We start from the raw sequence: 22,189 nt of genomic DNA on the forward strand, positions 1-22,189 counted from the left end.
GTATGGAGGAGAGGGAGAGGAAATAAGGTAATTACATATTAACTAAATAATTCTGTGGAAAAAGAGTTTTAGTTATGTAGGCCAGTGCAGTATCTACAGAGTAAGAAATAGATTCTGTATATACAGTAAAGTTCTATTTAATACATATGAGAAAAATAAAAGAACAGATATATCAAGTACATTTAGCCAGAACAGGTACCTCTCTTTGATTTCCCTTTTTCTAAATATTTCTTTTCAGCACCTTCAGGAGACTAGTCCCAGTCTTAGAACATGGTCAACACACGTGTTACTGCCATTGGGATGTATCCTCCCCTAACTTGCTTATTCACAACAAAGTCAACAGCAGGTTGAGGGACAATGTAGACTCTTCCAATTTTGTCATGATACCATTTGTGAGGAGGTCATAAATGTGCTTTTAAGGCAGTGATCATTGTCTTGATAACAGATATCAACAGTTCTCTTTTATGTGATCTGAAATACAACTCTGTTTCCTAAATGTTCTAAAGGACCTACAAGGTACCAGGTGCCTCTCTTTCCCCCACACTTTTTTTCTGTTTTCAATATTAATAAAATAATGTGGCTTCAGCTAAGAGCAACTATAGTTTTCTTTAAAGTGGAGAAGTGATGACCATACAATAGACATCAGAAAGAGCATTATGACCATTTTAAATGGACTGAAACCTAGTCTCTAATGATAGAGAAAAAGTATTTACATATTCACTAAAATTGTACAAGAAAGTTTGCTAAAGTTTGAATCGAAGAAAATTTCAATAATAACTATTTGAGTATGGTTCATACTTTAGCATGGCTACATGATAATCAAATTTTGACTTTCAATACTCCTCTACTTTTATGACTTTGACCACTTAGAAATACTCATATTCTTTAGAAAAAGATCATATGAAGAGACTGCCTAATCCTACACAGGGAATTATACCTTGTACTTCAAGTTCATATTTATGTGAAAATTTGAATGGGATTCTAGCTGACACAAAAGAAAAGCAATCATATTATCTTTCAAGTGAAGAATATAAATGGAAAATGAAGACTACACCACAGGATTGGGTTCCATGTGGCATATAAAAAGGGTATTTTAAAGGAAATTAAATTAAGTATATTCAGTATAATGTTAATTGATATAGAAAATGACAACTCAAGTTGCTCATAACAGTTAGAGATGAGCAAATGATTCAAAGTAATTTGGCTTATGATGATATTGATCACTCAATTATTTTTTATTCCACTTCATTTTTTACCATGTCCTTGGGAATGCAGTAAAATAATAATAAAAAAGTAATTTAAAGCACACTCAATCAAGTTTTTTTATTAGGTGTTCTGGAATTCTTTTGACCTCATTATGAGGAACTATATTTATAATAGCCTTCTAAAGTTAATGGAGGCACTACTATCAATTTTGAAAAAAAAGTTAAATATTATATGCTAAACCAGACTCATTTTCTATGTTTTTGCTGAATCTAGTGAGTGATACATGATATACAAAAGACATGCTTTTATTTAAGTAGTATTTATGCATTAAAACTAAATTATGTCTATCAACTTTAGCCCAAATAATAGCATACTCATTTAGTTTAATATTGCGTCTTCTTTTGAAATGCTTTTCAATGTAGCATAAATATAATAAAACAAAAATCACAGCATTTTAAAACAAATTTTAAAATGAATTGGTTTTATTAATTTATCAGTAAAATGATAGCCACTAATTTGTCTTACTCTTTGGTAAAATTACACTGAATTATTTATAGTGATAGCATTATGAAAGGAAAAAATTTTTTGGAAGGTAGTTCTATAGAACTAGCTATTTAACACCCTCTCTTAAGTTGGTTATAAGTAAAAGTAAAATGAAGCTTAACAAGGAGGAAGGCCAAAGTGTGGATGCTTCAATCTCGCTTAGAAGGGGGAACAAAATCATCACTGGAGGTAGAGGCAGGAGAGGAACCTGAGTGGGGGAGGAGAGAGGGAGAAAAAAAGCTGGTGGGCAGGTTGAGGTATTGTAAGAGACAGGGGAGAAGTCCAGAGGATACGGAGAATGAATAAGAAAATGGTGGCAGGGAGAATGGGGGAACCATTAGAAAGTCCTAGTGGCCAGGAATGCAAGAGTCTCCCAGAACCCAATGGAGATGAGATTAGCCGAAATAACAGAGGGGAGACAGAATTGAAAGAGACGATCTCCAGTAGATAAACATGGCCCCCAGTTGAGGGATGGGAGCCATCCACCTGTCTCAAAATCTTTAACCCAGAATTGTTCTTGTCTAAAGGAGATACAGGGACAAGCACACACACACACACACACACACACACACACACACACACACACACACACAAAATGAAACAGAGACGGAAGGAAAGACCATCCAGAGACTGCCCTTCCATGGGTTCCATCTGATGCATAGACACCAATCCCCTATACTATTACTGATACCACGAAGTACCTGCTGACAGGAGCCTGGTATAGCTGTTCCCTGAGAAGTTCCGCCAGCACCTGACTAAGACAGAAGCAGATACACCAGTCATTGGACTGACCCTTTGGAAGAGTTAAAGGGCTGAAGAGGCTGAAGGGTATTGCCACGCCTTATAAAGAAAAACACTATCAATTAACAGTACCCCTCAGGGCTCCCAGAGACTAATCCACCAACCAAACAGTATACATGAGTGGGTGCATGGCCCTGTTATATATGTGGGAGGACTGCTTTATCTGGCACCAGTGGGAGGCGAGGTGCTTGTTCTGGTGGAGGCTTGATGCCCCAGTGAAGCAGGATGATAAAAGGGTGAGGTGGAAGTGAGTGTGTGGGTGGGGAAGGCCCCTTTTAGAGGCAAAGGGGATGGGAGATGGGTTGCGGGTTTGCATAGGGGAGACTGGGAAAGGGACAACACTTGAAATATAAATAAATAATAATGAAAGAGGAAGAATAGAACATAAAGTTTAGAAACATTATTTTGATACAAATAAGTGCTAAGTAAGAATAGTTTGGAAGTACAAAGTACTGAAATAAAATTTGAGAGAGTTTATTCATTGGGAACAACAAAAACCAATCAAATGATAATTCTTTAGGTAAAATATTACATTTTAAATTTTAGTTATTTTTTGTTTCATTTTGATTTGAAGCAGGGTCTCATGTATCTCAGGCTAGTTCAAATTCATGAGATAACTCTCGTGGCTTGGAATTCACAGCACAACTCTTTCCTCAGTCTCGCTTTTGCCGCTAGTTTGCAAATTAATTTTAGCATGAAAGACACACGTTTTTGGATATTACCCTTAAACATTGCATTATTCCTTTATAATATGTCATACCCAGGCAGTGGGTAGAGACAAGTATCAATTGTAAAGGGAGTGGAATAAATGATTATTGGTCTTAGGCATTCAAACAGTCCCGACTTAGCTGACATGAAACAATAGTACCCATTTTCACAAATAATCTTTGGATAGTTTCTCCATCTGAGCAGTGGGAAATAAGCTGTGCAGTATTTTAGGAGCATATACAAAAGGGGGCAATAGCAAAGCAGAGCACCTGAGGATTTCTGACCGTGTGATGTGTGTCATACATCTGTGACTTGAAATCTCTGATTGAATCAGGGATGTAGAGTCCCGTCTAAGAGAGAGAGAGAGAGAGAGAGAGAGAGAGAGAGAGAGAGAGAGAGAGAGAGAGAGAGAGAGAGAGAATCTTTGAATAAACAGGGTTGGAAATAGTTCATCAGAGTTATGCCAAGCACTGGAGGTAAGGAAAGTCAAAATAACTGCTACATTTTCTTCTTTAAACATAATAAGCCAAGTACTTGTGTCTAGCAGTCTGTGTCATCTCATAATTTTGTCCAGTATAACTACTTTGTATTTATTTATATATAAATGTTCCATACCTTTTAGACATTTACATTGTTAAATGCAAATTGAAATCACAAATAAATGGATAGGTTCAGTGCATTATGTCACAATCCTGATGCAGTGTGTCATACACCCCTAATCTTAAACCTCAGCACTTGTGAGGCCTGGGGTACATATATAAATAATTATATCATTAAATCATAAAATATCTGACAGATTTCTCCTTCCTACAATATAGTATCCCAATCTCTATGCAATAGAGTCCCATTTACAGTTCAGGATTGAAACCATGGAATAACACAGAAACTGGGATTGATAAATTCCATAAAATATTAAATTTCTACGTACTACCAAAGTTGGCTGACATTTTTAAAATAGAAAGATAATGATAATTATGAAAGTGAGCATGCAAAATGAAGCTACAGAAATACTTTGAGAAGTTGCCTCTTGCTCTTTAAAGGTGTAGTCTGATTATGCATTTTTTTGGATGCGACTCACAAATTTTACAAGAAAGTTATTTATAGAAAAGGAAGGAATTTTTCACGAACCATTTCCAAATTATCATTTCATAATTACTTGCTTAATGATAAATTTCCCAAGATCAGCATCATCATAAACAACGTATTGCCTATATATACCGAAAATGTGGTTCATATACAAAATGTAATACTAATCAACTGAGTTTTCCAGGCAAATCATCATCCTGAGTGAAGTAACTCAGACCCAAATGACATGCATGGTATGTTCTCACTAATAAATGGATATCAGTAACCCCCCCAAAGAAAAATCCAGAACACCCAAGAAATAGTCCACAAAAGTCAACAAGCTGAAGGGCCCAAATGGGAGGGAGAAGAAAGCAACCACAAGGGGGATGGAGGGAGGGACAGGAGAGGGAAAGAGAGTGTGGGTGAGGGAAGAGGGGACTATGATCTAGTATTTGATGGGGAAAAGGACTGAAGCCCTGAGAGTCAGAAGAAAGAATGGGAATAGGTGAAAGTTGAGAGGATGCTACAGAATATACCCGAGACCTGGGAATTCAGAGATTCTCAGGACTCAAAGGGGTGGGGATAGATAAAATGTCCTACAGTGGGGAGAGGGAACTTATTGAACCCACCTCTTGCAGAAAGTCAGGGCATCAAGAGAGGAATGGGGTTGCTATCCTACAGTCAAAGCTATGACTCATGATTCTTCCTGTCTGAAACAAATGCAGGGATGGAAATGGAGAAGAACCTGAGGAAAAGAAGGTTCAGGAACAGGCACAAAGTGGGATCCAGTTCAAGGGGAGGGCACAAGACCCAACCATTACTGAGGCTATGAGGCACTCACAAAAAGGGACCTATCATGGGTGCCCTCCAAAAGATCCAATCAAGCCACTGAAACAGTCAGATGCAGATATGTGCACCCAACCAATGAACAGAAGCTGCTGACCACTCTGATTGAATTAGGGAAAAGCTGGAGGAAGCTGAGGAGTGGGTCAACCCTGTAAAAGGACCAGCAGTCTCAATTAACCTGTACCTTGGAGATCTCTTAGACACTGGATCACCAGGCAGCATACATCATGTGAAATGAAGCCTCAAATACACGTACAGCAGAGGAGTCCCAGGTCTGAGTTCAGTCAGAGAAGGTGCATCTAACCCTGAAGAGACTGGAGGCCCCAGGAAGTTAAGAGGTCTGGTGGCATAGGTTGGGTGGGGACATGTTTGTAGTGACTGGTGTGTGGCAGAACTGGGAAGATGGATGGGTATGGAACAGTCAGGGGTTGGAGTGGGAGGGGAATAAAATCTGGGGAGCAGTTCATCATTGCTGGTGGGAGTGCAAAGGTGTACAATCCCTTTGGCAATCAACTCAGCAGTTGATCAGAAAACTAGGAATAACTCTACCTCAAGAGCAATATGCTACTCCTGGGCATATACCAAAATGGTGCTTCCCCATTCCACAAAGACACTTACTCAACTACGTTCCTAGAAGTTTTATTTGTAATAACCAGAAACTGGACAGTGTAGGTCTCGACTGAAGAGTGTATAAAGTAAGTGTGGTACATCTACACAATGGAATACTATTAAGCTATTAAAAAACATTATGAATTTTGCAGGCAAATGACTGAAACTCGTGAACATATCATCAGTTTGAGTGAGGTAACCCAATCCCAGAAGGACACATGATATGTTCTCACTTGCAAGTGGATGTAAGGCGTGAAATACAGCATATACATGCTATACTACACAGACATAAAGAAGCTAAGAAGGAAGGCTCAAGCAAGAATGATAGAATCTCACTAGAAGGGGGAATTAAAATAGTCATAAGAGGCAGGTGGAGGGAGGGAAATAGGTGGGAGAAGGAATGGGGAAGGGATAAGGGGTTCAGTGTCAGGTGTGGGGAAGGACGAGAGATAGGTAGATGGCCGTGTCAATGAATGGATATCTGCAGCTGATGGGGTTGGGGAGGGGTCATCCCATGCTGTGATAGAGACTTGGGATAAGAGAGGCTTCCAAGAATAAATGGGAGTGACCTCAGCTGTAACTCACAGCACTAGGGACACAGAACCTGAATAGGCTACCTCTGGTAGCCAGATAAAAGCTCCAGTGGAGCTCTAGGGACACCAATTCACCCACAAAAGTGTTGACCCAGTTGTTTTTTCTGTTTATAAAAAATGCAAGGATGGGAGATGGAGCTGACACTGAGAATGGCCAAGCAACCACCAGCCCTACTTGAGATATTTCCAAAGAGTGAGAACCAATCCCTAACACTATTAGTGATACTCTGTTATGTTTGCAGACAGGAGCCTAAGGTAATTGTCATCTGAGAGGCTTCACCCAGTAACTGACTCAGACATAGGCAGATACCCACAGCCAAACAATGGATGCAGGTTGGAGACTTTAGGGATGAATAGGAAGAAAGATTGAGTCCTGAATGGGATAAGAACTCCACAGGAAAACAATCAGATTCAACTAACCTAGACCCGTGGGACTCTATGAGACTAAACCAACAACTAAAGAACAAAATGGTCTAGACCTAGGCATCCCCTTGCATATATATCAGATGTGTAGCTTGGTCTTCATGTGAGTCCTGAACAACTGGAGCAGGGGCTGTACTAAAAGCTGTTACCTGCATGTGGGATATGTTGTTCTAGCTGGGCTCCCTTGTCTAGCCTCAGTGGGAATGGATGTGCTTAGCCTCACAGACTTTGTGTCTGTGCCAGGATATGTGGGATACTCAGGGATGGGAACCTACCTGCTCACAGGAGAAGGGGAAGGAAGGATGGAGGAAGAATTGTGGGAAGGCGTTACCAGAAGTGGGGCAGTGATCAGCATGTAAGTTGTTAAGTATAATATATGAATGATTGAGTGAATGAATGAATAAATAAAAATAAATAAATAATAAGTAAATAAATAAATTGGAATAACACTTCAGAAATGAGCTTCTGGCAGAAGAAGGGTGTTCTGGGTTTAATTATATCATATTTCCTAACTCCTACTGCCTCAGTGTGTGGCTTTATCTGAAGATGAAAACTACAGAAAACTTGTAAAGTTAAAATGAGGTTTTTAGGATTATCTTCTGTCCACTGCACTCTGGTCAAAATGACAATCAGAGAAGGAAACAGGTATGAAAAACTTTGGCGGGGGGGATGGTGGTCATTACAGTCTGAAAGGAAGGCTAGAACTTATCCCTCTTCCAGGTCTCAGGAAGAACCATTCCGGTAGAGGCCTTTCCTTGGACTTCTACCCTCCCCATTAAAGGGAGTCTTCTATAGCTGCACTAGCCAAGTAGCCCAAAAGTGAATCTCTACACGGAAAGAGAAGGGACTACCACATAACAGGATGTGCCTCATACAGATTTTTAAGAATAAACTCGTAAAGTATTCAAAATTGTGTGCATATTTCACTTTAGGAGATCTGTAACAAGAGAGCATGAATAAAATGAAAACAGGAGTTGTTTCTCTTAGAAAAAGACCTTGTGGGGTTGGTACCCATGGGAGTGGAGGACAAAGGGAAGGAGGGAAGAAGCATCAGGTTGTAAGGGTGAAAACTGGGAGGAGACAGGGTGGGGGGCTGTGATCAGATGTAAAGTGAATAAATAAACGAAAAAAGAAAGAAAATAAGTAAAAAGACAAAGACCTTGTATTTGGGCGGAAGAATGAAGGGTTGTGCTAAGTGGACACAAGTTAACTGGGCAGCACAACCACTGACTCAGAACTCTTAGAGCTAGATGGGGAGCTCCTCTTGGCATTCCTCTCACTAAGCCTAATAATGCCTGATTCTCTTCTTCAGCAATTGTTTTGTAGCACGATCTATACCTGGCCACTGGCTCACCACTCTCTACCTCTCTCCTAAGTAAGCAACATTTTAAAACACATCCTTTTAGTTTTAGATTATTCGATCAGGAATTTAGGAGATGAAGATGGTCTGTTGAAAGGAAAGGACAATTTCTTGTGGAAACCAACATGATGTTATTGAACAGTTAGGATTATAAAACTCACTGTAAGTTTCATTAGTCATGAATGTATTACTGTTTATAGCTGTAAAAATCATGGTGACATCAAAGTCAAACTTCTTTTGGATTAGTATATTATCTTCATGGACACCAAAGTGAAAGTAGTGAATTAGTTTGAAGGTATAGCCAATATGAAATATGAAATAGGATACCTTGGACATAATGTTGAATGAATGGGTGTATAAGACTTACATGAATTGTACTGAAATTCAAACAAGGTGAGTATTCATTCATTCCTGGCAACTTCTGTTACTAGAATAATTGATTAGGAAAGAAGGAAACATTGTTTCCTCTTAAGTATTCTATTACACTGCTATAATAGTTTGCTATCTATTTCTAAGTCATTTATGCCTCTTATTTTTATCATTAACAAGATATTCAATGACTCAGACCCCTATGCCTATTTGATCAATTTTCCCTTGAAGCTTCTATTGCTTCTATAATTCTCTACACTGCTGGTATTACTTTCCACACATTCAGCAGCTTGTGATATTTTAGGACACTCTTTCTTGTATTCTGTTAGGGTAGGAAACACTCTTTTTTTGGCATTTGTGAAGTATGCCTGAATCTCTCTCCTTTCTTTTATCCTTTTCGAATTGTTTTCCTTTCCAAAAAGGACAGAGATGTATACCTTTCACAGACGTAATTAACTCTTATTAATGTAAATGTTTCTTTGCTGCATTTTATTTAGTTGACATTATGAGCAGACTTTTGAAATTTGGTAAATAAAAAGAACTCAAAGTTTCAAAAACTCTCAACAGTTGTATTCAGTTTCACAGCCATGTCAAGGCCAGCTGTCCATAGAGTTTTAGTATCCTGCTGGCCAGATTTCAAGGCCCAATTTAGGTTGTCACAATTAAGGCACCCCATGCATCCAAATCATCCCATGGAAATCTCTGGATCTCTGAAACAGAGACAGCTACAAACTTGAGGCAAGATGGAATTTTCAATCCAACCTTCTTAGAATAGCTGGTTTCATTAAAATTCCTCCGGCTCTTCGTGCTCGTGACACAATTGTCAGTGCTCACAGCTAAACTATTATTAATAATGCATGATAAATTTGGAATCAAAAATGCTAAAATATTAAGCTTTTAACCCATTTCCCAAAACTTGTAAACTACTAACGCCCTTTAATTTGCTAGCTAATATTATTTAAGTAAAAATTAGCATATACCATACTGTTTGTCATTGAGCTGGGCAATGTCAGTTTTAAATGTATATAGAAAGCATTTAACTCAACATAACATTAGTGAAATGATAGAATATTTTTTACAGTACATACATAATTTTGTTACCACAAGTACTGCAAAATGGAACTCAACTGCATTTTCTTTTGCTATGTCCCCATCTTGCCAACAGTCTCCCTGTAGTCTACTGATTAACACAAAAGCAGTAGCAGAAAACTTTGATCCATTGACTTCCTGTGTCCCTGTGTTCAGTGTATCTTGTATAATAAGCATGACAAAAGTGGGGAATGTTTCATGGTGGCCGTTATTCCTAGAATACATTTCTTTCAATGTATAGGTACTGGTTCAGAAGGGACAATGTCTCAAAGCTCCTGGGTGTCAGGATTCCTCTTACCCACTTGTTCAGATACAGATATGCTCTCCTACCCTGTACTCACATGGGTCTTACTGCACTGGGCCTTCTTTGAATTTGCTATGAAAGGGATGTATTATCATCCGTAAAACTCTAACAGACACTTGGTCAGTTTATCTCCTTAAAGATGAGCAGTCTCCAATGTTTCCTTGTCCCTCACTTACAAAATGGATGTTCTAGATGATATTTTGCAGAATTACTCATGGTGATGGCAAACAATTAAAAAAATCACATATTTTTCTTAGTGTGTGGTCTTTGTTCATATATGTGAAATATACTTCGAAGAGAGTTAACAGAAGTCTGTCTACTGAGTTTGATTAATTGTCGATTCAGTCCAAGTTTTAAGGCCTCAGACACAGGAAAACTGATGGTTCTGGCAAAAACAATCAAACAAACAAAAGAGCAGAGTAAGAGAAGTGGTTTGAGTCACAGCGTGCAAAGCCTGGTAACTTACAATTTAGATACCTAACATTAACAGAAGTAAGGCATCTCAATGCTTACCCTGAAAATATAGGGTAAGAATTTTTATTGTGTAAAAGTACATTTTATTTACCTGCTGTAATTGTCATTTTGGAGGAGTACCGCTAAATAATCTCACCCTTTCTAGCTCTTTCTGAACTCTAGCTGACTGATTCAACTCAGACATTTTGGCTGAAACTAAGCAAATGGACTGATTCAATCTGGCTTCTCTTAGCTTCTCATTGAATTGATCTGTTTGGCTTCAAATGAATCTTCTGGTTCTTTCTTATTTGGCTTCAACTGCCTCTGCTGACCTACACTGAACTATGAGATCCTCAGAATGATCTCAACTCTATTTTACTGTACTCATACACTGATTACCCATGGAATCCACTCCCAACTCACTGAACAGAATGGACTGGCTCTTCCTGGACTGCTCTTTTTTTTATCTTATTTTATTTTATTTTTTTCCATAAGCCACCATCCCCTGCCCCTCCACCATATGGATGTTCCCCACATCCATCACCCTTGCTGCCCCCCGCCACATTTCCCTGTACTGGGGGTCTAATCTTGGCAGGAGCAAGAGCTTCCACTCCCACTGGTGCCCCTACAGGGCTATTCTCTGCTACATATGCAGTTGGAGCCCTAGGTCAGTCCATGTACAGTCTTTCGGTAGTGATTTAGTCCCTGGAAGCTCTGGTTGTTGGCATTGTTGTTCTTATGGGGTTGCAAGCTCCTTCAACTCTTTCAATCCTTCCTCTGATTCCTCCTCAAGGAGGTTCTGTTCTCAGTTCAGTGGTTTGCTGCTATCATTGACCTCTGGATTTGACATGCTCTGGATGTGTCTTTCAGGAGAGATTTATATCCAGTTCCTTTCAGCATACATTTTTTTAACTTCATTAATCTTATCTAGTTTTGGTGGCTGTATATATGTGGGCCCCTATGGGGCAGGTTCTGAATGGCCATTCTTTCAGTTGCTGCTCTAAACTTTGATTCCATATCCCCTCCTATGGATATTTTTATTTCCCTTTTAAGAAAGAGTGGGATCATCCACACTTTGGTCATCCTTCTTCTTGAGCTTCCTGTGGTCTGTGGTTTGCATCTTGGATAAATCGAGCTTTTTGGCTAATATCCACTTATCAATGAGTGCATATCAAGTGTGTTTTTCTATGATTGGATTACCTCATTCAGGATGTTATTTTCTAGTTCATTCCATTTGCCTATAAATTTCATGAAGTCATTGTTTTTGATAGCTGAGTAGTACTCCATTGTACTGCTCTTAAATACATTCTCTTTTGAGGTTCTGATGAGAGTCGGGGATATCCTATCTCTGATTCCTGTCAAGTCTTTTCTGATTTGTTATTTTGTCTGCCCCTCAATTACACTTTAATACATGGCTACTTCTACAAACTAAATTTACCTTAAAGGTATTTACTAAGGGGATCCCTGCATTCTAGCCATTTTATACAGACCTATGTCTTTGATGATATCCCTTACAAGAGCAAACATGTTGCTGGATTAAATTTCATCTATATTAGTGCTTCTGACTCCTTATTCCAGCTTCACTTCTACATCATTGAAAGTCCATGTTCAGGTAAATCTAGTATAGTTACACTTCTTATAGTTCTTCTGAATATCATTTAACCTGTTTCAATTGCATGAATTACTTGTGCCCTAGTGCGTAGATCTCCCTTTCAGCAGAGCAATTCTGGGCCTCTTTCTTTTCTTATGTGTTTCTAGAAAGTGCTTTATAGTGTAGCTCAGGTTGGCACAAATCTTCCTTTGTAGACAAGGCTTAGCACAAATGTTTCTGATCCTGCTACTTCTGCTTCCTTAGCAATGGGATTACAGCTCTGTGCCACCATACCAAGATGGTGCTGGCCCCTTACTGATAAACTGTCCACCTATTCTTGTTTTATTTACCTTCATAATATTTATCACTTTTTTTGAACTCCACAGCATTTAGGGTTGCATTTGTTTGATTTATATTCCCCAAAAATGTAACAGTACAATATAAAGAAGTTTCATGCATTTTCACCATTCAACTATCATTTTAACATCAGGGTTGGATGTGCTACAGTTGAAAATGTGGTGGGATAAGGGGGTTTAAATATTATTATTAAAATGTTCTATACAATGTATTTACATGGTTAGCTGTTAATGGATTGAAAACAGTAACATGTACATAAAACTTAAAAAGCATCCAATCCCCTTCATTCAAGATATGTACTGAATTTAAAAAGAAAATATCGCTCATCTAATAAGAAGACAAAAATATCATTTTATGTATTCCTAAATACTCAAGCTTTGGCTTCAAGATACAGTCTTTGCTTATATTTTTTAAATTTATTAATCATTTTATTTGTTCACATTTCAAATGTCAACCCCTTACCCCCTTTTTTTTTCTTTTTTTCGGAGCTGGGGATCGAACCCAGGGCCTTGTTCTTGCTAGGCAAGCGCTCTACCGCTGAGCTAAATCCCCAACCCCTTACCCCATTTTTGTATTTGGAAAATATAAAAATAATTGTGATTAATTATAATATAGCCTACATTAGTAAATTTAAGCAAAAATGCAATGGACTCACATTAAAAATCTTTAATCAATTAGTTATCTATTGTTTTCTATAACCTCTGTTATAAGTGTTATTGTCAATCTTATAACTTTTAATTTTAATATAAGTATAATATTTCTGCTTTTAATTGCCCTATTAGTTTGTAATTAAATATAATCTATTGATCTTATACACATGTTTATCTAAATGTTAATATAGCTAGTGATATTTCATGACAATCTTTTACTCACTATTGTAACCTACAGTTTTATCAAAGGAATGTACCATATAGTTATTAGAATGCTCTGTTCGTGTCAACTTGCTATTAGCTATTAGCGCTTACTCCTAAACACTAGTGAATTTATACAGAAAAGACTGAGTCAGATTTAATATCCAAGAAGGAAAACATATGGGACATTAATATTGAAAGAATTTACAAATAGACAAAGAAGCCAAGTTTTATATAGAAGCCCATGGCATGGAAATTGTGAGCTCAAAGTAACTTCAATTAGAATTGGGGGAGTTCTTCAGGGTTCCTGTAGTGTGAGAACTTTGTTTCATAGCTGTCTGGACAACATATCTTTTTTACTATGTTTTTTACTTAGATGAAGCTCCAATGTTCTGGCATCATGCATTACTTATGCTGTAAACTGAGCCACAAAGAGGGCCATTCAAATCATAAACTTTGAAGTATACAGATCTCATTCAAATGACTCAGTTCCTTGTAATTTTGGATGAAACACTAAGGTTATTTAAGTTACAATTTCCTTTCTGTAATGAGGAAATTATCAGAATATGTGTGAAAATGTAATGTGTTAATATATCCAAAGGCACTTACATGTTCCTTGCAGTATGATAGTCTCCCAAAATATTTCCTATTCTTAACACTTTACCTGAACACTTACAACTTGGTATTGCTTATTCTCTATTTCATTTTTACTAAGCCTTCAAAGCCCAGGTTTATAAAATCTCTTCACAAATCAGCCTATAAGCAATCAATGCAAAACCTTACAGGGAAACAAAATGCTGAAGGAGAATACTGAGAAAAAGAAGCTTCAGCCTCACCAAAATATATGGAAACTAGGAGAGTGTAAGCTGAGAATACAGGTTTGGAATAATCTGTTTAACATTATTTTCCATTCAACATTCTCTATAGTTGGTTTTTAAAATGCAGCCACAAGAAACATAGTGAAAAACATCATTAACCTGTGACTTACTGTGCACAAGGACTTGTTTCTCGAATGATATTATGAAGGCAATACAAACCAGTTGAGAAACAGCAAGACTACTTGGCATGCTACTTCCTGACAGCTGGGGACATTCGCATTCACATTTCACACAAAATGATAGCATTAACCAAACAATGTAAGAAAAATGTGATTTTAGTCACCATTGAATTATGTGACAGTTTGTGTGGAAGGAAATGTGGAAATGACAAAGAGCTGGGTTTTGACTATTAGGTTAAAAAGAAAAGTGACAGTCGTAAGATAAACAGAGAGTTGTGCACTGGAAATGATATTTAGAGTAAAGCATAATACAAGAATAAAACTTTATCCCATTGCCTGGAAGAAAGCAAGCATTGAAAATGAAAATTGGAGACGTGAAGAAAGGGATTGGAACCAATTTTAAAAGCCAATATAAAGTAGCTTTAACATTAGATAGTATAATGGTTACTTTTTTACGATTGCTATGACAAAATATCTGGGAAAAACAAATTAATGAAAGAAGAGATGATCTAGATTGAAAACACAAGTCTACAGTCCACCATAGTGGGAATTCATGTCAGTGCAAGTGGCTGCCAGGCAGAGGCAGCAATTGAAATGACTGTTAATTACAGCGCCCATAGACAGGAAGCAGGGAGACAGGACTGAATTTTTTCTTCCTTTATAGCTGAACATTCAACATTAATGCCACAGCAAAACCACTTATTTTTTGATAGCTTGAACAGTTCCAGATTTCTGGATTGCTTGCAAGAATGATTAATTTTATGATTGGTGAATACAGCAATAACAGTATGTGCAGATACTCACAAATAGTATTTGTTTTATCAGTATGCACTTATCATTAATTATATCAGCATATCATAATATGAATGTGTGGGCGCACATACATGTGGAGAACAGAGACTTATGCAAGGTTTCTTATGCAACCTAGTTTTGTTGTTGTTGTTGTTTTTTATTTGCACATGCAAATTCTATTAAAACACAAGTCCAGAAACAATAATATATAAACAAAAGATTTGTAGGTTTTAAAAATAAAAGTCACATAAATCATTATAAACAATCTTCCAAAAATAATATTTTTGATTTTTGCTTATCACCCACTGTTAGGAATATGGCCTGACCTTTAAAGTGTTTTTTTTTTGTTTGTTTGTTTGTTTGTTTTTGGTTTTTTTCCTTTTTATTTTTTCTCCATCTTTATTAAATTGGGTATTTCTTATTTACATTTCAATTGTTAGTATCTTTGCCTGTTTCCAGGCAAACATCCCCCAACCCCTCTCCCTCCCCTTCTACATGGGTGTTCCCCCTCCCCATCCTCCTCCCATTACCGCCCTCCCCCCAACAATGTCATTCACCTTCACTGGGGGTTCAGTCTTGGCAGGACCAAAGGCTTCCTCTTCCACTGGTGCTCTTACTAGGCTATTCATTGCTACCTATGGAGTTGGAGCCCAGGGTCATTACATGTATAGTCTTTGGGTAGTGGCTTAGTCCCTGGAAGCTCTGATTGTTCAACCTGGTTTTTAAGGCAATCTTTAATTGGACTTAAGTTCTGTGATTGGCTAGAATGGCTGTCCACAGAACTCCTGGGATATTTCGAATATCCCCATTGCTAGGAATCACAGATTCATGCTGCCATTACTAGATTTTATGTGGGTACTGAGAAACTAAATTTAGGTCTTTATCTATGACCATTCCTTAGCATCTTTCAAACTCAACACAAATGTTTTTAAAGAAATTTGATAGGCACATCAAACCCATATTACAATATAATAGTGATTGTTTCACCATTAGGCAGTGTGTTCTCCCAGGTCACCTAATTATCCCGAAGTAGACCACAGTACTAAGTAAGAATGCCCTCCTGGGGAGCAGGGATTAATTCCAATGTGAGAACTGTTGATTCAACCTAAAATAGTAATTTCACTGTGGCCTATGGAATTCTTATAACTTTTCATAAAGATAAGTGGAGAATGCTGGGTTCATAACAGAGCAGGATTGTTGGTTATATTTCTCCTAGAATCTCACATAGCAGCTTCCACCATTCTGGAGGCCTGTCAGCAGGAAGGGTATTTTTTAGCTCAGTCTCAGGCTGTTTTCTCCATGTATTATAACAGGAGGAACAGCCTCCAGTAAGAAGATTGTAACCTTTTGCTTATGTGTTGAAGTTAGCAAGAGTGGCAATATCCTATTTGTATGGCAGAGGAAGCCTCAGCTCACACCCATCCCCATCCTCAATGGCCAATGTCTCATAGGTGGTATCTGTCTTTGGATTTGGAAATTTCAACCAACAACCCAATGGCTCCTGAATGCTTTCACCGACTTATACAGGAGCTTCTTGTCAAACTCCTTAAGTGTTTAGGGAGTCCCTCAGATGTTTGACATCGAAGCATACTGTGGAAAGAGATAAGAATAAAATCCATTTCATATTGACTTCATATATCTGGAAAAGAGTAGGAGATTCTAAGCCAGGCAATTCATTGTCAGCATGTTTAAAACACAGTGCAATTTGGGAAAAATTTCCCAGGCAATGACATTCCCATTTCTGATTTCCAGGGAGCAATCATTCCAATTCCATGTACACTATAAAGCTTGTGTGACTATATATAAATTCCTTTTCAGAGTACATGTGGATATAAGGATGGCTCCTATGGCTAAAAGGCTTAGAATCTAATGCAGTCACTGACTGAGTTGAACAGGTCATAAAGCACATATGACATCTCCCCTAATAATGGGCAGTGGTATAGGATAAGAAGATTCTGGGTTAAACATTTCAGAGAATTCAGATGAGGTTTGTCTCTATAGCAAAAGATAGGCAAGATCTGCCTCTTCAGAGAGCAAAAAGTCATCAAATTTGTTAACAAAACCCCAGTGTTCTGGATGGAAAAAGAGATATTTTATCTCCTCTACTAGGAAGAAATCCCTCTATACTTAACATTCATGGTTTTCCTAGTGATTTGTGGAATAAGGGCCTTGGTACCCCAAGAAGGCGCTAGTTTTACTGTCTTTAAAATAATTTTCTAGCTTCCCAAGACTCTAAAGTTACTCTTGTAAAACAAACTATTTTTTCCTTGTTCAGTTTGATCAGGATAATTTAGTCCAGGAATCATCATAATATACCTCTCTTGGGCATATACCCAACAGATGCTCCAACATAAAACAAAAACTCATGCTCCATTATGTTCATAGCAGCCTTATTTATAATAGCCAGAAGCTGGAAAGAACCCAGATGTTCGTCAACGGAGCAATGGATACAGAAAATGTGGTACATCTACATAATGGAATATTACTCAGCTATCAAAAACAACGACTTTATGAAATTAATAGGCAAATGGATGGAACTGGAAAATGTCATCCTGAGTGAGGTAACCCAACCACAGAAAAACACACATGGTATGTACTCATTGATAAGGGGATATTAGCTCAAATGCTCGAATTACCCTAGATGCACAGAACACATGAAACTCAAGGATGATGAAAATGCAAATGTTTCACTCCTTCTTTAAAATGGGAACAAGAATACCCTTGGGAGGGGATATGGAGGTAAAGGTTAGAACAGAGGCAGAAGGAACACCCATTCAGAGCCTGCCCCACATGTGGCCCATACATATACAGCCACCAAACTATATAAGATGGATGAAGCAAAGAGGTGCAGGCTGACAGGAACCAAATGCTTAACTCTCCTGAGAGACACAGCCAGAATACAGCAAATACATAGGCAAATGTCAGCAGCAAACCACTGAACTGAGAATGGGATCCCTGTTGAAGGATTCAGAGAAAGGACTGGAAGAGCTTGAAGGGGCTCGAGACCCTATATGAACAACAATGCCAAGCAAGCAGAGCTTCCAGGGACTAAGCCACTACCTAAAGACTATACATGGACTGACCCTGGGCTCCAAATTCATAGATAGCAATGAATAGCCTAGTAAGAGCACCAGTGGAAGGGGAAGTCCTTGCCCCTGCCAAGGCTGGACCCCCAGTGAATGGGATTGTTGGGGGGAGGGCGGTAATGGGGGGAGGATGGGGAGGGAAACACTGATAGAGAAGGGGAGCAGGGTTTAGGGAGATGTTGGCCTGGAAACCTGGAAAGGGAATAACATTTGAAATATAAATAAGAAATACCCAATATAATAAAGATGGAGAAAAAAAGAAAAATGAACAGAAGAAGGGGAAGAAGATTACTATGTGTGTCATCCCAAATTCAATTGAATGTTGAAACCTCCTTAAAGTTAGTCACTTATACAACCCTGGTTAATACTTCTCTATTAGAGGATTCTATAATTGTTGAAAAATAGTTTACTGTGTAATATGCAAATAAAGCATTACTTTTATTCTAAACTAGACACCTCAATTTTTTCTTTTCATTAAGGATTTTGAAAGCTTTTTATTGTTTAAGAATTTCAAACATGTATGTAATTTGGATCAAATTATATCCCCATTTCCTCCCCCACTTGTTCCTCTTCCCTCATGAAGTTTATTCTTACCTTCCTGTGCTTTCTTTTTCTTTCTTTTTTAAATTAATTTATTAATTTTACACTCTAGTTTTTCTTTCGTGTCCAACACCCCCCCTCCAGCAGTTCTACCTCCCACACTTCCTCTTGTCCCCCTGTGTCTCTACAAGGATTTCCTTACCCTACCCACCCCACCAGACCTCTAAACTTTCTGGGGCCTTAAGTCTCTTGAGTGTTAGGTGCATCTTCTCTGACTGAACCCTGACCCAAGAGTTCTCTGCTGTATATGTGTTGGAGGCCTCATCTCAGCTGTTGTATGTTGCTTGGTTAGTGATGCAGTGTCTGTGAGATCTTGGGGTTCCAGGTTAATTGAGACAGGTGGTCTTCCTCCAAGGGAGTTTTCCTCCTCATCTTCCTCCATCTTTCCCCTAATTCAACCAGAGAGGTCAGTAGCTTCTGTTCATTGCTTGGGTGCACATATATTTATATAACTCGTTCAGCTGCTTATTGCTTCTTTTAGAGGGCAGCCATGATAGGTCCGTTTTTGAGAACGCCCCACAGTCTCAGTAGTGGTGGCAGGTCTGGGGCCTCCCCTTGAGCTGGATACCACTTTGGGCCTGTCACTATACCTTCTTTTCCTCAGGCTCTTTTCCATTTCTATCCCTGCATTTCTTTCAGACAAGAATTATGGGTCAGAGCTTTGACTGTTGGATAGCAACCCCATCCCTCCCTTGATGCCTTGTCTTTATGCTAGAGGTTGCTTCAAAAAGCTCCCTCTCCCCACTATATGGAATTTCATCTAAGGTGTCCCCCCTTTGAATCCTAAGACTCTCTTACTTACCAGGTCTCTAGTACATTCTAGAGTGCATTCACAACCTCCTTCCTCCCGATGTCCCCTGTTTCCATTTTTTCTGCTGGTGCTAAGGGCTTTAGACCTTTTCCCCAACTTACTATCAAATCACATAACCCTCTACACCTACCCCCATCACCTTTCCCTTATCTTACCTTTCCCTTACCCACTCCCTGCTCCCCTTGTGGTTGCTTTTTTCTCCCTCCCAAGTGGGGTTGAGGCATCCACACTTGGGCCCTTCAGTTTGTTGACCTTTTGACTTCCGTGGATTGTATCTTGAATATTCTGTTCTTTTGTTTGCGGCTAATATCCACTTATTAGTGAGAACTTACCACACATATCCTTTTTGGTCTGAGTTACCTCACTCAGGATGTTATTGTCTGGTTCCATCCATTTGCTTGGAAAACTCAGGATGTCTTCATTCTTAATAGCTGAGCAGTAGTCTATTGTGTAAATGAACCACATTTTCTCTATGCATTCTTCTATCGTGGGACAGCCAATCTGTTTCCAGCTCCTGGCAATCACAAATAAGGCTCCTATGAACATAGTGGAACGTGTGCCCCTGTGGCATGGTGGGGCATCTTTTGGGTATATTCCCAAGAGTGGTATTTCTGAATCTTTAGGTACGTCTTTTTCCAATTTTCTGAAAAACTTCAAAATCGATTGCCAGAGTGGCTGTACCAGTTTGCAATCCTTCCAGCAATGGAAGAGTGTTCCTCTTTCTCCAGATCCGTGCCAACATGCGTTGTTGTCACTTGAGGTTTTGATTTTAGCCATTCTGACTGGTGTAAGATTATCAGGGTCATTTTGATTTGCTTTTCTTTGATCACTAAGGACTTCAAATACTTCTTTAGGTGTTTCTCAGTCTTTTGAGATTCCTCTGTTGTGAATTCTCTGTTTAGTTCTATACCCAATATTTTGATTGTGTTGTTTAGTTTCTTGGTGGTTAGCTTCTTGAGTTCTTTGTATATTTTGGATATTAGCCCTCTATCGGAATGTGGGGTTAATGAAGATTTTTTTCCCAATCTGTAGAATGCTGATTCATCTATGTCCTTTCAGAAGTTTTCCAGTTTCATGAGGTCCTATTAATCAATTCTTAATTTTAGAGCTGGAGTTCTGTTTAGGAAATTTCTCCCTGTGCCAACGAGTTCAAGGCTTTCTCACTTTCTCTTCTGTTAGATTCAGTGTATCAGATTGTATGTTGTAGTCCTTGATCTACTTGGACTTGAGCTTTGTGCCTGGTGACAAATATGGGTCTATTTTAATTTTTCTACATACAAAAACCAGTTGGACCAGCATCCTTTATTGAAGATGCTTTCTTTTTACCATTTTATATTTTTGGCAGTTTTGTCAAAGATCAAGTGTGTTTAAGTGTGTGGTTTTATTTCTGGGGTTTCAATTCTATTCCATTGATCAATCTGTCTGTCTCTGTACCAATACTCTGCAGTTTTTATCACTATTTCTCTGTAGTAGAGCTTGACACCACAGATGATGATTCTTGAAGCCGTTCTTCTATTGTTAAAAATTGTTTTTGCTATTCTGGAATTTTTGCCTTTCCAGATGAATTTGAGAATTGCTCTTTTCATGGCTTTGAAGAATTGTGTTGGGATTTTCATGGGGATTGCATTGAATTTATAGATTGCCTTTAGTAGGATGTCTATTTTTACTATGTATGTTAATTCTGTCAATCCATGAGCATGGGAGATCTCTCTGTTTTCTCAGATCTTCGATTTCTTTCTTGAAAGACTTGGAGTTCTTAGCATAAAGATCTTTCACTTGTTTGGTTAGAATTACCCCAAGTTATTTTATATTATCTGCGGCTAGTGTGAAGGGAGTTATTTCCCTAATTTCTTTCTCAGTCTGTTTATAATTTCTTTTTCAATCCACTGAGTTTATGTAGTGTTTCCTATATGCACATGGATGTAGGACCATCTGTTGGAACATAGGTAGCCTTTCAGAAGCTGCATCCCTGTAGAAAACTGTCCTCCTCTACCAGCAGCCATCAGTTGTCAGTGGCTTCTCAGGTATGGGTGGAATTAATCCATGCTAGAATTTCTGTACACTTGACCTCATAGAGATCCTATACATGAAGCTACAGCCATTGTTGGTATGTTAGTGAAATGGCAAAGTCATGTTTTACTTCAAATATCTCCTAATTCTCACTATTACACATTTTCTTTCTCTTCCACAATTTTCCCTCAGACATGGAGGAAGAAAATAATGTTTATGCTCTATTTAGATGTGAACACGTTCCAAAATCATATTCACTAAACATTCATTAGATGTAGTTTTCTGTATACCACATGATCTACTGCCAAAAAAGCTTCTCTGGTGAGGGAAGTGAGAAATACTGTGTTTATCAAGATAGAAACATCAGAGGCAGTTTAATACTTTGTCCACTTAATAGAATACTTAATAGAAAAATAGAATAAGGTTTTCTTCTTATGCCTATGACATAGCTAGTCACAAGACTTTGGTCTATTAAATATTAGCTGGAATGAGTACCAAATTTGGGGTTCCTCCATAAATCAAATCTGAAAATGCTTAGTTATCCTTATTACAGTTATGACACCATCTTAGCAGCAGGCATACATAGTCAGGTCAGACCTTATTGTAGCTTGTAAGGCTCATAGATGAGGAAGAACGACCATTGATTTATTTTTCCCCTTGTTGCATACACAGAACCTCAAAAACAAGCTAATAGGGACCAAGATACTATGTCAGTACCACTTCTC

At 38.3% G+C, this 22,189-nt stretch overlaps 1 long non-coding RNA gene across 5 annotated transcripts in view; it reads left to right on the forward strand.

Moving 5' to 3' along the window:
• The window catches only part of LOC148001083 (uncharacterized), a 242,627-nt gene that overhangs the window by 78,060 nt on the left and 142,378 nt on the right, over nucleotides 1-22,189 (forward strand). The gene's annotated exons all lie outside the window — the stretch shown is intronic.

Source organism: Rattus norvegicus, chromosome 15, assembly GCF_021556685.1.
Source record: "Rattus norvegicus strain SHRSP/BbbUtx chromosome 15, alternate assembly SHRSP_T2T, whole genome shotgun sequence".
Classification (NCBI taxonomy): domain Eukaryota; kingdom Metazoa; phylum Chordata; class Mammalia; order Rodentia; family Muridae; genus Rattus; species Rattus norvegicus.